The 14,105-nt window shown below is 46.3% G+C and overlaps 1 long non-coding RNA gene across 1 annotated transcript; it reads left to right on the plus strand.

Annotated features, from left to right (window-relative positions):
• The first annotated feature begins 4,220 nt into the window (after positions 1–4,220).
• On the plus strand, positions 4,221–6,598 carry LOC306810281. Its single transcript, XR_013776427.1, has 2 exons — positions 4,221–4,957; positions 5,714–6,598. It is a non-coding gene; the product is annotated as an uncharacterized lncRNA (long non-coding RNA).
• The last annotated feature ends 7,507 nt before the right edge of the window (positions 6,599–14,105 follow it).

Below are 14,105 nucleotides of genomic sequence, written 5' to 3' on the forward strand. Positions count from 1 at the left end.
TCTCTCTGCTACCCTGCACCATAAATCAGCATTAATTGTGCTGGGAAAATCCTCTCAATCACTCATTATCCTCATTACTATTATTTATCCCAGCTTGGAGGTGACACAGGCAGACTCAAGCTCCTCCTCAGTCCTAGAAAGGCTTTTCTCAGGTTTATGGGCTTGGCAACCCAACTGCAACACCTGAGGCAGAGTTTCCTAATGGGGCTGCAACTGCATGACCACAGAATCATGGAAGGGTTTGGGTTGGAAGGGACCTTAAAGCTCATCTTGTTCCACCCTCTGCCATGGCCAGGGACACTTTCACTACCCCAGGATGCTCAAATGCCTGTCCAGCCTGTCCTTGGACACTTCCAGGGATGGGACATCCCTTGGCTTGGATTTGTTGCTCCTCTCAGGATGATTCCCAGCCTGCTCCATCTGTCCCTTCATGGATGGGGTCAGGATGAAGTGCTCAGACTCACTACTCCCTGGCTTTGGGATCACTGTTCCCAAGGCTGTGGGTTGGGATCACCTAAATAAAACCTGCATCCTCCCCTATGTCTGCAAAAAACCCCTCACGGACGGATTTGGTCTGGGATTTTCAGACTGGTTTAAAAATAACATTTCCCCTCTTAGTTATCCCATAAACTGAAGGGTTAAAACTCAGTAATTCTGGACTGTGCAGCAAAACCAGTGCATGGAAATAAGCAAACAACCCACCCTTTCCCTCCTCCTTTGACCCCATCCTCCCTTGCCCTGTCACTCCATGCCTTCCAAAGTTCTTCTTCATCTCAAACCCTGAATAATTTCAATAAAGATGTGACCCTATCCCAGCTGAGCCCTGTCTGTGATCATTTCTTCAGTCCTTCCTAAGGAGTTGCACCATCCCAGGTGGCACCTGCTCCCTCCAGGAATTCCTTTGGAAACCCATCTCAGCCAACTGAAATGGAAAAAGCCCCATTAGCATTTGGAGTAGGCACAGATGGCTGAAGGCACTGCAGAGAGGGGGAGCCCTGAATTCCTGGGAGCAAGGCTGGTAAATGGTGGGAAAGGCCCTTGGGAGGGCTCTTCCAAAGGCCCCAAGCTCAGGAAATGCTTCAGTCAGAGCTCACACTTTATTTGGCACCTGCTAACCCAGCCCTGAGACAAGGAGCCACAGGAAACCAAGCCCCACAACCCCTGAGCCTTGTGGATCAACTGCAGCTTAAAAAAAAATAAAATAAAAGGAAAAGCCTTTCAAAAACAGAGAATTCTGGAGTCTTGCTGGTGGAAAGGGGATTGGGGTTGTGAGGGAATGCCAACCCTGTTGCTAAAACAGAGACAGGGAAAACAAAGGGGATTTCTATCCAGCTCTAGGGATGGGTGTAGGTACAAAATACACTTCAACAACATTGAAGAGCTAAAAGTTTTTAATAACTCTACCTGCTTAAAGACAGTTTGGTTTTAGGATCTATTCTTGCCCAGATTTGGTTTTATTCTGGCTTTATCCTATTCCCATGAATGTTGTAATGAGGTTTTTTATTGCTCTTGTAACAAGACCTTGAGTTCACATCAAAGCACATTTCTCTGAGTGGGGAAGATTCTGTTTGCTCATGTGGCAGCTACAAACCAGCAGAAAACATGGTTTGATTAATTGGATCTTAATTAGAGCTAAAGGACTTTTTGTTGGCCACAGTTATATTTTGAAGCCAAATAAGTAGAGATCCAATCAAACTGCTCCATAAGACATTTTTTAAACACAAATAATTTGGCAAAACTCGAGGAGGGAGGAAACTCCAATGCTTTGTTTGATTATTTTGAAGCAAAGTGTTTAATTACAAATCACTTCAAGCTAAATATTTCATATAATATTTCATTACTTTATTTCATAAGTAATCCTCGAGTTTTCTGGAATACAAAATGATGCTATTTTCAAATTGACTAGAAGTGGGATTTTTGGCACAAGAATATTGCTGCTCGTTATTTAATTCATCAAAATAAAATGTGGCTGTGCTGCTGTTCATTCTCCTACAAACTAAACTGACAACATTTCTTTCTGAGCTTTAACAAACTCAAAGCCAGAGGCTAAAATAAAGTATTTTTGGGGGGTGGGGGTTGAATTTCAGCCTTAAATGCTGTTTTTCATCTAGATTTCAGGCATGTGTGTGAATATTTTTAATGAGGCTTGGGGAATCCAGCCCAGCCCTGCATTTCCATTGAACACATTAATTTGGAGGCTTCAGAATCCTGAGCCATCCCCTCCTCTTTCAGTCCCAGCCTTCACCAGCCTGGCAAACAACCCCAGCCAGGAATTCCCTCTGATTTCCTCCTCAAACCACTTGATTCCTCCTGCTTCCTTTATGATTCCCTTGAAGGATGCCTGACAAGCTTTTGGCAGCCTCTTGCCAGATAATCAGGTTGTAGCGATTAAGCAAAACTGAGTGATAAAAACCAGTGATGTCTTTGCAGATCAGAGGCAGGGCAGGCTGGCCTTGGGACTTTTGATCAGCACACGTTCCTGGTTGGTGCTGTAATCCTGCAGCCACTGGATTTGTCTGTCTCAATTGTCAGGCTGGGGTTGGGGCTGGAGCCTGGAGCTCTGTCTGCAGAACTCAGCTCCTTCCCCAGGGGATTGGACACGGCTCCTATTTTCTACTCTCCCAGATATTTCTCAGCAGAAATCCTGCCAAGAGCTCTGTGTGTCCTAATAGACCTCGATTCTCTGGCAGCCACCCTTCCAATCTTGGTCTGGCTGAGGGTTCAACCTGAAAAACTCACAAGGGAACTGAAAACTTGGATGGGAGTGAGGGGAAAAAAAACCCAGCAACAATGACCCACAAGAAGTGAACCCAAAACAAACCCAAAGCAGGCAGCTGTTGGACCTGCAAAGATCCCCACTCCAACATTATTGATTTTGTGACACCTCTGCTGCCTGACCCATTAAACACGGCTCACTGGCAAGGTGTCAGATATTCCAGTGGCACTTGGGTACATCCTCAGGCATCTCCAGAGCCTGGAGGTGTTGGACACTCCTCAGCCTTTAAATTTCCTTGGTTTAGCAAATTCCCATCAACCTCTGAGTGTGAGGAATTTGTTCATAACCCAGTTTGTAGGAACTGCCCTCAGTCTGGGGTGGGACTCCCCTGGGGCAGTGGTTGGGAGTCATTTAGCCAAATTAGCCCCCAAATGTCACTTCTGGGATAGGGGAAGGGGCTGACACCTCAAAGCTCTTTTCTCCCCCCTAAAATGCTCTCTTGGGATGTTCACCACCTTCCATGGGCTGTGGATGTGTCTGGACAACTGGAAATCTGGTTTGGAGATGTGAAGAGCTCCTCAAGGACAATCCCTCTCCTCTACCTCACATCCCTCCAAAATTTAGATTTGTCCCAAAATTTATTGGGACACTCAACAGGCTCATGACACAGCCTTTCACAGGAAGGTCTTTTCCAGGGAAAAACAGGGATTCACTTGCCCAGACACTTTTTCAGAGCTGTTTTCTCTTGTCTTACCCAGGTGCTCTGGGTTCCAGGATACTGTGGCAGAAATAAAAGAAAGGATACAGGGAAAATCCCAGTAGGAGACAGCTGAACCCACTGACATTCCCAGGGTCCAGCTCCCTACATTCCCTGGACCAGGGGCAGCAAGGAAATCACTGATACAGCAGAAAGGCCTGACTGGCACAGGTCTGGCCTAAGTTAAGATCTGTGTTTACATCCAAAACTAAACACAATTCCAGTGTCCTGGATGCTCTAAGGGCACCAAATCAGAGCCCACTCGGTGCTGTGGGGAAAATTCCACTGGGGAAACCTCCTCCACACGTGAAAGAATTTTGGAAAGAGCCATTCCAAGCCCACAGCAGGACCCAGCCCTCCCAGGGGGAGAAATGCTCTGACTTTCCCAGTGCTCTTCCCAGGGCTCTCTGTATTTCCAGCATCCTTTTCCATATAGAGGATAATTCAGTGGGTCAATGCAGAAATTTTTTCAATTTCAGAGATTTCAGCTCTGTCTGTAAGGGATGTGCCTGGCTGGGGTTTCAGCTTGATCCCATATTTCACCCAGAGTAAATTGTACCCACAAGTGAAAAAACAGAGTGGATTCATCCTGTGGGAATGACTCTGTCCTCTCTGGTGCTGGAAAACCACAGATTTGGCTGATTGCTTTTGGTCAACAAAACAACCACCAATAAAACTTTAATTTATATTTATTGCAAAGAAAAATTTCTATTGAGAACTGAAATACCCCAGTAATCCATGGGCAGTTTCTGCAGAGGATTATTGAGGGTGTTTGATTGGATTCCTCAGGCAGCAGAGGAGAAAAAACATTACGGAAACTGCTTATGGACCTTTGGCAGGAGCAGGTTTTTTTCCAGGCAGATCTTGGATATTTCCTTGTTGTCCCCTCTCCTTGGAAAGTCTTTTCAGAGCTTCCATTGCAAGTCTCCCCCAAATTCAAGGAACAGCAAAACCTTTTGGCTGCGAAGCTCTGCAGAGATTTTGGGTGCTCATCACTTGCCCTGCTTTGAGTGGGTGATTCCATGACACCTGCTGGAATCCACCCTGGAACGCTCCTGAAGGAGGAATTCTTAGGATGCATTTCCCTCAGACCACAATATATTCCATATGCTCCCACTGTGGAGGGGAAGGGAGCTGGGTACATCGAGTTACCTCTGGAAAATCCATCATTCCCAGCTGGGGGGACAGCCAGGACTTATCAGTGTTTTCCAGGACTTTCCAGCTGGAAGAAATTTGCAGCCCAAGGCCCAGTGGTGGTGCAAAGGAGGGATAAGCCCTCCCTGGCCCTGCTTACAAGCCACAGCTGTTATCAGAGGATCAGGGGGCTTTGGAGCCCCTCTGCTGCTGCCCACCAAGGATCTGCTCCCCGTGGAATCCATCAGAGCTTTCCCAGCAAGGCACCGGGTGCTGCTTTCCCAGCAGCCACCCCTTGGAAAGCAGCTTGACAAAATCTAGATGAGCTGGGACTCTGAATCTTCCAGAAGGTGCTGACAGAACAGGTTTTGTCCCCTCCATTCAAACTCCATCCCACAACCAAACCACTCCAGATCCATTTTCTGCTGGAGAGTTTTCCTGTTGCTGGAGCTTGAGTGGGTTCTTCTTTGCACATCCTAAAAACAAAACATGGCTGGAACCCAAATATCTGCTTGATTTGGGACTTCTTTGGGATGTCACCTGAGCAAGGAACATTTTATATCCCAAATCCACCTTCTGCTTTTGGTAAACTGGCAGCAACAGAATACCCAGCTAAACGTTGACTAGAATTTAATTTTTTTTAAATTGCAATTTTGAATTCTTTACCTTTCAGCAGCTGTATTTGATCTCTAGGCTTTAAAACCATCCGTGAAGTCTCCCAGTCCCACATCCTCCCCTGGAAAGGGTGAACTTGGCAGAGGGAGCCCTCAGGTCCTGCTGGATGTGTTGGGAAATGGGGCTTAGGGAGGGCAGCGAGATAATGAATTGTTATCTAAACAATCGCCTTGTTTACAGTCACCTTTTATAATTAACTTAATTGTTCTAATTAACATTGATTGCTTCTATTTAAGTCTAAATTGTCATCTAAACTGCAGGCAGGTTAGGCTGGGATTAAAACATTTGTGTCTTTGCAACTGATTTCTGCTTTTACATACTGGACTATTTATAAAATCTTCAACAAACCAGTGAAAAAAAAAATCGGTGTTTCAAACATACTGGTTTGCCTTCAGAATTAATTTTTCTGTTTTTGATGATTTTTTTTCCAGCTACATAAAAATACCTTGCTGCTGGCTAGTGTCTGCAATAACAAACCCTGTACATACCTGTGCACTTGGCCCACAGCTCCCAAAAAAAATCCTGTTTATCATTAACCCAGCGTTTGCAAAGTGAAAGCCAAGCACAAAAACAAAGTGTGCTCATCACAGAAGGCAAGGAAATCCATGAGGAGCAGATGGGAAAGTCAGGCTTTTAACACACTCCAGCAAATAATCGACGAAAGAATAATAACTTGAAAAAACACGGGGGCCAAGCTCCACCCTGGCACAACTCCACCAAAACCAGAGGAGATGGGCCAGCAGTGGATGTTTCCTGCATCTGAGGAGGTTCTTCTCCTTCTCTCACCCCAGCTCCCTGTCACTGATGGATGGCTGTCCCAAAGGTGCTGAGTGGAGGAAGCCAGAGCTGGGATTTCACTGGGTGAAAGCAGAAGGGCTGGAAATGGCAAAGGGATTTCTTCAAGAGCTGCCAAAAAAAAATCCAGATAAAAGAAAAACAAAATGAGCTAGAGGTTATGCTTTCTGAGGCCACTGCCAATTTTTTAAAAGGATAATCCCTGTAGATACAGCATTAGATGACAAAAGTCCCGTTGAGGAAATGCTGCCAAGGTTTTAAATGTTAGCATTTAATCTCTTGGCAAAAGCACCAGTCCAGCGATGGTTTATCTTCATTTTTTTATAGTTACCAATAAGATATTTGCATAAATTGTAGCAGCAGCATGTGGCCTGAAGAAGGTTCATTTGCTCTGCAATTAATAATGGCATGAAAAGCTTCACACAGCAAATACAGGCTGAACCAACAGACAGAAACCCATCAAAGTCAGAGCTGCAGTGTGGAGAGGAAAAGGACACTTGCCAAGCACCTGACTCTGTTTCTACCTGATTCTCATCCCAGAGCAGCAGGTGAAGGCAGCAACAGGTTAAATCCAGCTCTGTTCAGGCAAAACTCCTCCTGGGTTTTTAACAGATGAAATTTTCTAGGTTTGCAAAGAAGTTTTAAGGAGCTGGGACCCAGAAAGGACTTGGGGAGCAGAACACCAAGCCAAGGTCCTCACTGCACCCAGGAGTGGCAACAAAGATGAGCTGTAAGGAGAGGCTGAGTAGGAAGAAGCCAAGGTGGAATGGCTGGAGACTCCCTGAGCTCTGAGCAAGACAAGAACCCATTGGAATTATTATTGTTTATATGCAAAACCTTCAAATTTTGACAATATATATAGACATAAAACATTATTAAATGCAGAGAGTGACTTTGCATAGATGTAGCTGGTTTTATCTGCATTAAATACACAAAAGATATAAAACCAAGCCTAATTTTAGCTCAGCTCAGCTGGCACTGTGTCCCACTCTTCCCTGGCTGTTCATCCCCAAATCCCAGTGCCCAGGCAGCATGCTGTGTGACACTGCTCTCCTGTCACTTCTTTTTGCTGAAAGCCATTTTCAGAGCATGCAGGGATGGGTTCAGAGCTGGGCCCCCCGTGGAGGGAAGGAGGCATCAAATCCTTCCCTTCCATGCATCAGAACACAGCAGGAGCTGGGGGGCAAGAGAGCAGAAGGGCACTGAGGAAAGGAGAGGAAGGTGCTGCTCTCAGAGGGAGGAGGAACATCTCTGCCCTGCCCAGCTGGAGCTTTTCCTGGGTCTTTTAGAATCGTGTGGTCAATCGGGATTATCCATCTTTAAGGAAGTAATTCCTGTCTGGGTCACTTGGAAAGGTGTGGAGCTGCCCCTGGGTCACTCCCCTTGCTCTGGAGATGGGTGTGCTAAAGAGAAATGATGGCTTGGGTGGTTTATACTCCCAGCCAGGCTCCAGGTGAGGCAAGTGGTCCCCAAGGATGGCAGAAAATTTTGAAGAAAAGGAAGAAATGCTCCTTCAGAACCAGGCAGATCCTAGAAAAAAAACCTTGTGCTTTTCCTGAACCTGGTGACAATATTTTTTTTTTTTTTTTTTTTTTTTCTTTTCCTCAAGCCCCAGCTCCTGGAATCGTATAATTACAGCACAACCCAACTTCAAATAAAAGAGAAGTATCAAGAATGGGAAATAGTTCCTATAGCACTGTTTAGGGAGGCTGGAACAACATGAACCTAGAAAACATCAGCAAAAAGAAGCAAACCCCCCACTCTTGCAGATGCTTTCCTGATGCATCCCAAGCTGTACATTTTGAATGTTCAAATTCATGCTCTGAAATGAGAAATCCTGAGGAGCTGGTGGTGCCAAGGTGACCAGCACTGAGGAAAAACAGAAGGCTGGGGTTTTCCCAGGCAGAAGACATTGCAGAGTTATGTGGGTTTCACCACTTTCACCCTTCCCAAAGAAAAAAAAAAAAAAAAAAAAAAAAAAATCAGTCTTTGGGAAAAAGAAGGTAAAAATGTCAGGAAGATCAGATCTAGCTCTCGGAGCTGTTTTATGGGCATGTTCTGCTTCCAAATGAAAGTCAAGCTTTGCTCTGATAAATGGGAAAATCTTCTGGGAGCCATCTAAGGGAGCATCTCAGTCTGCCATGCCCGGGGTGAACAAATCTGGGATCATCCCATCTTGCCAAGCTTTCCTCTTCCAGCAGCACTTGTTATCCAGGTGTGCACAGGCACAAATGGATGGGGAGAGAGGCTGCTCCTCCAAGCAGGTGCAAGTTCTGCCTTCCCTTGCACTAAGGACTTACCCAGGAATTGATTTCCTAGCAGAGCCAGGCTTTCCTGCATGGCCACAATTAATCAACCCAAAATTTTCCCAAGAAAACCCTTCCAGGCTGAGCAGAGCCTGGTAAGGCACAGCTCCTGAATTACCAAGATTTCCAAGATCTCACCATAAACTCGTTTTTTGTGTTCTCCCTGCTTTGGGATGAGGCTCCCATTGCTGTGGATACAATACATGGATGTGATTAAAGAACTTTATCCATGCTGGCAGTCTCATCCAAGTTCAAGGCTTTTGTTATAATTGAGAGCTACTCTGATTTATGGTGCTGTTTATTAAACAGCACTTAATTCAGTGGTAGAACTCCTTGTCAAAGGGGGTTGTGGAAGCCAAGAGTACAAATGGGTTCAAAAAACAATTAAAAACATTGAAAGATCCAACCTGGGCAATTAATTCCACACAAGGATGTGGATATGACCTCAAGCTCAGGAAATCCTTCAGCTGGAAATTGCCAGGAGTTGGAAGGACCAGAGGAAAAATCACAATGGACTTGCTATGGTTTTGCCCTGAACATTTGCTGCTGGCACCTTTGGAGACAGGATTTGGGGAGAGATGCATCTTTGATCTGAGCCATTCCAAAGTCTCCAAAACATGACCTTTGATAGATTCACTCTTTCCAAAAGATTGTGGTTTAGGGCTGCAAGATACAGACCTGTCTCAAAAACTGTATCTTCTCCATCTGGGAGATTGAGCCAGAATCTCAGGTCAGGAGTTTGGGATATCTTCCAAGCTTCAGCCTCAAGAAGTCCCTCAGAAGTGTGTTTTCATTAAAGGAATTTTCTATGCTAGAAAGCTTTGATAAAGAAATGTTGCAATGTTTGGTACAGATTTATGATTGCTCAAGTTGGCAATGCTTTTTTAAAAAAAATCCAAGGAGAACACGGACTTCATCCCCTACAGATGAGTTTTGTTGCAGGCTCCTTGGCATGGCACAAACCCAAAAAGTGGTGAACATTCCAGTGGAGAACACACTTGGAATTTCCCAGACCTCAGCTCAGGGTCTTCTTCAGATGCTCCAGATCCTCTCTTATGTAATAAGAATGGGCTGAGGGGAAGCAGACTGCGTTTATTATTGATGTTTATGAAATCTTTGACAGAATCTCTTCATCCACACAGAGGCTCCAAGGGAAAACAGGGTGTGAAGCTGTTACAGGAATTTTTCCCAAGCTGTAAAAGATGGCAAAAAATAAAACACAAAGGAAAATCTGGCCCTATAATTCATGCACAGACCTTTAAGTGGGAGGGTGTTTTGCAAGGATAGAGATGTCATAATCAAAGCTCGCTCTTTAACTTGTTTTTAAATTAAAATCAAAGGGCCCATCATCTGAGAAATCTCAATATTTCATCTCCAAAGTTTTCCCACCCACTGAATTTTGGGCCAGCCCAGGTCTTGAGAGGAGTTCCCTCCAATGTCTTGGGCTGGCTCAAGAAGCCTCAGCAAATAATAAATGTGTTGAGGGCACAGGTGGCTGGGATTGCACAGCACCTCCCTGCCATGAGCCTGGCACAGGGAACAGCACATGGGCAGCACAAAGGGGAGGTGACAGCCCTGGGAAAGCCACAGCAGGGTGACAGCAGAGGCTGTACTGGAGGGTGGGCAACAGCCAAAGCAGAGCATCCTGCCAGTGCTCAGTGCTCCTCCTACCTAAGCCTTTTCCAGCAAACAAATCCCCCTTGTTCACAAATCCAGGTGTAACCCCACAATATCCCAGCTGCCCTAGAACCACACACAAAATACAAGAAATTCTTATTTCACTTTTGCCAGGGAAATTCTGAGTGTCCAGTTTTGTCAGCAGCTGCAAGACAGAGGCACAGACCAGAGAACAAATATTTTGGCAAGTGACTAACGTGGCACAGAGCTGGAAAATAAGGTATTCTAGTAAATGAAGTATTTTAGGCTCCCAAGAAGGAGGGATTCCTTTCAACTTTCCAGACAGATTATAGTGGCCATTTCACATAGCATTTATCACCTTGCCCAGCAATTTTTGTTTGCCCTTTTGTTGCTCTTTTTAGTCCAACAAAACACTCTTGGCTTGGGAGAAGTCAGTGAGTTGGCACAGGTGACACTGCTGAAGTCCTCATGTAACAGAAAAAACTCATTACAACAAATTTGATTAGGAAAATGAGCCAGCCAAGATTTCCTATGGCAGGGGACCTCAGAGCTGCTGTAGACCCAGCTCCAAAGCAGCTCTTGGATTTTAAAAAATCCCTATTTGGAGAAGAAACAGGAGGGGATTTTGTTTGCATGCTTGATTTCCTCCTCCATTTCTGATTTAACTTGGGAGGGTGTTTGGCTGGAGGAGGCCAAAAGACTTTTCCAAAGGCACAGCCTTCCCTCCAGGCAGCCAAGCTGTGGGTTTGCCCACTCCTTGCAGAAATCCATGGCACAGGCAGATCCCTTCAGCCAGGAATGCAGCCCTGGCAAACCTTAGCTCTGAGCAGGAGAGGCTGACCTGCCCTGACCCTCTGCCCCCTCCCAGCCCTGATCCCTGATCCCTGATCCCTGTGCCAGACTGTGCCACTGCTGTTTGCTGAGCACCCATCCCTGCTGCTGGGGGTGCTCACAGTCCTGGGGAGCAGCTGGGAACCTGCATTCCTTTACTGGGAATGTGCATCCCACTGGGAACCTGTATCCCACTGGGAATGTGTATCCCACTGCTGGGGATCTGCATCCCACTGGGAATATGCAACCTACTGGCAATGAGCATCCCAGTGCTGGGAATGTGCATCCCACTGGGAATGTGCATCCTGCTGGGAATGTGCATCCCACTGGGAATGTGCAACCTTCTGGGAAGGTGCATCCCACTGGGAATCTGCACCTTTGCTAGGAACCTGCATCCCACTACTGGGAATGTGCATTCCTCTACTGGGAATCTGCATTCCATTGCTGTGAATCTGCATCCCACTACTGGGAACCTGCATCCCACTGCTGGGAATCTGCATCCCACTGCTGGGAATGTTCATCTCACTGGGAATCTGCATCCTGCTGAGTATCTGCATCCCACTGGGAATGTGTATCCTGCTGGGAATCTGCATCCCACTGCTGGGAATGTGCATCCCACTGCTGGGGGATGCCCAGGTGCTCTCTGCCAGAGCTGTCCTTCATCTTTTCCCTGCTGGCTCATGGCCAAGCTCACACTGCCTTCGTGTCAGTGCTGGGGAATCCGAGAGCGCTCCGGCTCTGAGCCCTGCCTTGCACAGAGGATCCCAGAACACAGCTCTCTCAGGCCAGGATCATTTATGTAAAGCAGGAGATAGACCCTTCTCCTGATTTATTTATTCATGGCCTATAACAGCTTGTCCACAAACATCCCAGCTTGGTTAAATCTTTGACATGTAAAACATTTCCAGAAATTCCTGCCGCCAGCCGACAAGACAAATGGGGAAGATTTGGCTTTATTATTTTTTTTTTTAAAGACTCCTCACTTTTCTTCTGTTTTCTCCTTTCTAGTGTGACTTTGTCTCTGGCTTTCCCCAAGCAAGGCACTCATTTATCAGGCTTGCAAGTTCTTAGGGGTTGGCAGACTCCGTGGCTTTTCCGCTTGGCTCGGGCCCTGCAGCCCCCATATGGAATCAGTTGCACATTTTCACTCCTTATCAGGCTTTAAGATGGAAATATTTCCTTGCTTCTTCTCGGGGCATTTCTGCAATTGCACACACGCTGGGAGTGTTTAACCCTGACACTGCTGAGGAGGAGCTGCTCCTGTGGAAATGCCAGCCAGGGCTGAACTGGGAGTCATTCACGGGGAGCTCTGCCAGCATTTGGTTCTGTTCCTGGTTACAAACAGCTCCTGGAAGAGTTCTGGAGTTCCAGCACAGAACAGAGGAGCAGCTGGCTCTCTGTCTGTTTGTCTGTCTAAAGAGACAGCTTTCCTTCCCTCTCTGGACACCGAGCCAGCATTGCTGTGGTGCTGCAGCAGTGCTGGCCTGTGAAGGCAGGGAAAGCTGTTCCCTCTCCATCCTGCTCTGTTAAAATGGATGACAGCTGAAGACAGACAATTTCTCAGGCACAGAACTTGCATGCGTGAATCTCCCACTGCTCTGTGACTGCTGAGGGGTTTTCCTGTTCCCTGTGAAGTCCCATCACACTCAGGGCTTGTTCCAGCCTTCAGCAATGCCACCACTCAGCCCAGCTATGGGGAGGGGGCTGAGCCCATCCAAGCCAGGATCCACAGGGATAGAAGTGCAGTCCTCAGGTTCACTGCTGGCCTGGAAAGTGCAGAAGAAGGTGAGACAGGGCTGAACTGCAGCTCCAGTCCTCAGTCCAGTCACATCCACACACCAGCGGCAATATCAGGAGGGAATTTCCTTCCACTGCCAGGATGATGTTCCAAGACACTTGAGGAGATGCTGCAGCCAGCATGCTCCAGCCTGCAGAGAGCAGGAATGGCTCTGGTTTGTAAGCAAGCCCTGATTTACAAACCCACAGCTCTGCCCCAGTGCAGGATGTCTCCTGCTCTTCCCTGTGCCCTCTGTCCATGGCAGCAGCTCCTTTTTCTGCTTTACTTTTGCTTCCAGCTCCACATCCAAGGCACAGATCTTCCCTCATCAGACATCCAAGCCTAGAAACCCTTGGATAATATCAGTGGTGACAGATGTGACTTCTTTTCACAGGTTCAGCTGTACAACAATTTACACATTTAAAGTGAGCTGAAAATGAAGGATAAAGTCCCTAAATCCACAGAGACAAATTTCAGCAAAAATGACAGATTAAATATGATTTAAAACTCTGTGTCTCTTCCTCAGGGTCTCCTTCATGGAAGTGAGGAACTTCCACACCTTCCACAACAAAGGCCTGGAGCTGGATCAATTCAGTCCTTGTTGCATCTGACACCTTGCTGCAGCTCAAATACATCACTGGACTCTGCAAATCCAGATTTTTACACTTGTCAGTTCTGCTTTTCTCATCCTCTGTGGTTCCTGGCCACGTCCAGCCCAGTTCCCTGCTATCCCAAACCAGCCCACAGGGGTGGAATACACAGACCTTCAGCAGGAAGGGAATTGAACACCACTTTTAGGCCCAGGAATGCTGCCAGAGGCTTGTAAAGCAATATTATGAACAGAAAGCAGGCTCTGGTGTCCATAGATCTGAGATTGGTTATTCTTGGTCAAGTTTATTCCATATTGTTATTATTATTATTATTAAATTACCTGATTGGTCTGTATTTCACTGTGAGCCTCATGTTTTTCCATCAGGCTCAACATTAGTCCCACGTTGATTTCCATGTTCAATTCAGTGGTTTCAGCACTAGCTCCAGCTGCCAGAACTTCACCTTTAGTGAACATAGATCACCAGCAGTCTCAAAAACCCCAGGTTTCCATGGAAATCATTGCTGGTGCTTGTCTGCATGTCTGCTTTTCCTTTTTCTGTGCCCACAGTTAATGCAGTAAAAAAAAAAACTGATGTGGATCCCTGGATTTTTAAATTTCTCTCTTTGCATGGAAAGACAATGATGTCTAAAAAAATTGAGAAGAGGGATGGAGTCTGGTTTTCACATCCAGAACCCACAGCAGCCACTTTTCAGGAGCTGAAGCCCCACTGATGCTGTGGCCAGGGAGGTTTCCTTGCCTTGTGTAAGGGAAATGCAGAGTTTTCCTTTATCCATCTATTCTCTAAAGAATTTTCCTTCCTTTTGCCCCTCACCCTGAACCTGTGAGAGCACTGCAATCCCACATCTCCTTGGATATTTGGGCAA

This window comes from Erithacus rubecula, assembly GCF_903797595.1.
Source record: "Erithacus rubecula genome assembly, chromosome: 19".
NCBI lineage: Eukaryota > Metazoa > Chordata > Aves > Passeriformes > Muscicapidae > Erithacus > Erithacus rubecula.